Source organism: Cupressus sempervirens, chromosome 5 (assembly GCF_028749045.1).
Source record: "Cupressus sempervirens isolate cs-2001-9-10 chromosome 5, ASM2874904v1, whole genome shotgun sequence".
Lineage (NCBI taxonomy): Eukaryota > Viridiplantae > Streptophyta > Pinopsida > Cupressales > Cupressaceae > Cupressus > Cupressus sempervirens.
Window position 1 is genome coordinate 687,225,242 of NC_143122.1, and position 1,740 is coordinate 687,226,981.

Genomic DNA, 1,740 nt, shown 5'->3' on the forward strand with positions numbered 1-1,740 from the left:
AAAAGATATTATTTTATGAATAAAAGATTTAAGTTTGCATGATGCGTGTATGAGTTTAAAATATAGAAAATTAATTAAAAAGATAAAAAAAATGTGAACTTGAATATTGATATTTTAATAATGTGCACATGAGATTAAAGTTATAAATTTATTAAAGTAAAGTAAAGTGGAAAATTAAATAAAGTAAATTTAATAATTCACTTAAAGTGCATGAAGGAATAATAAAAGAATATTTTAATTTAAAAAGGAAATTAATTGTGCATGAATGAATTAATTAAATAAAATAATTATTATTTTAGAGTTGTGGTGACATAAACCCTAAGGGGTAATTAGATTCTAGATTAGAGGGTTTTCGGGTCATTATTGGGGGACACAGGTTTTCAGGGCACACACAGGTTTATGGAGAGCAATTCGAAGGGTTTGGAAAGAAAAGAAATTTATGTGGCTTGAAAGATTTTGCTTGTGGTAGGAATTTGCATTTAGTTGTCAGAGGTTAGCATCAGATCCAGGTAGGATCTTGTGATTTAATTGTACAGTAGTTTTCGCTTTTCGCTTTTCTGTTTGCTCTGTGTCTTTTGAATGTGTTGTTTTTATGGCATGCGATATTGTTCTTGTTTGAGAAATATCTGTACATGACTTCGTTGAGTTTATTTTAGAGGATTGTATTTGAATAAGAAATTAGTTAAAATACGAGAATCTATTGGACATTGAAAGCAAGCTTGAGTTTTAAAAGATACACGTTGTCCTTTTTCAATAGATTTTAAGAACGAAAATTAATTTGAGGACTAGTTTGAAATAAAAAGAAAATTTTTAATTAGAAATTTGAAAGGTTAAACTTAATTTTCTTGTCGGGATAATAATGTGAATGTTTTATATATATATATATTGAGGAGTTGTAAGAATTATAAAATTATAAAATAATTCTTATCTTTCATTTATAATAATTTTAAATTTTTTTTAATAAAATTCGTATTAAATTTTAAATGAAATAAAAATTTTAAAAAATAAAAATTAAAAATTAAACTAAACAAACAAAATTACCCACTTACCTGTCTCGATCGGCGACATTCGCAGGGTACCTGCATATCGCAGTGTACCTGCCTGCGAATGGGGGCGCACCTTTTTAACACTGCCGCATGTAGTACGGACCGCACGACTGGCTTAAAAGCCTGCGGCTTATTTAAAACGCCGACCCATATTTGGGAAAATGCGTATAGTTTTATGAAAAGGTTTTGAAAGATTATCTTTGTTAATGTTTTATAATATTAATTTTTAATTATTGTTTTAATTAATATTTTTATTATTATTGTTAATTAATAATATTTATTAATAAGATTTCAGTATTATATTTATGAATATTAATAATCATTATTAATTTAAATAATAATGCATTTAGTATGATTAACTTTTAATTAATAAAATTAATGACCATTTTTATTTACAACTTGAGAGATTGATATAAATATTTAGTCGAAATTTATTTAATTAATTTTTAATCAAAAATCAGTTTGATTAAATTTAATTAATGGTGAATTGGGTGAAATAAAAATTATGGATTTATTAATAAGATTAGTTAAATAATTATTAATTATTTAATTAAATACAATTTTAATTAAGAGTAATTAATTAATGGATTATATAGTTATTGAATTATTAATGGTTTTGATTAACGATAACTAAAGATTATTTTAAATAAATGACTATCCTCTGATTGTTATTTTTAGAAATTGATTTTTTTAT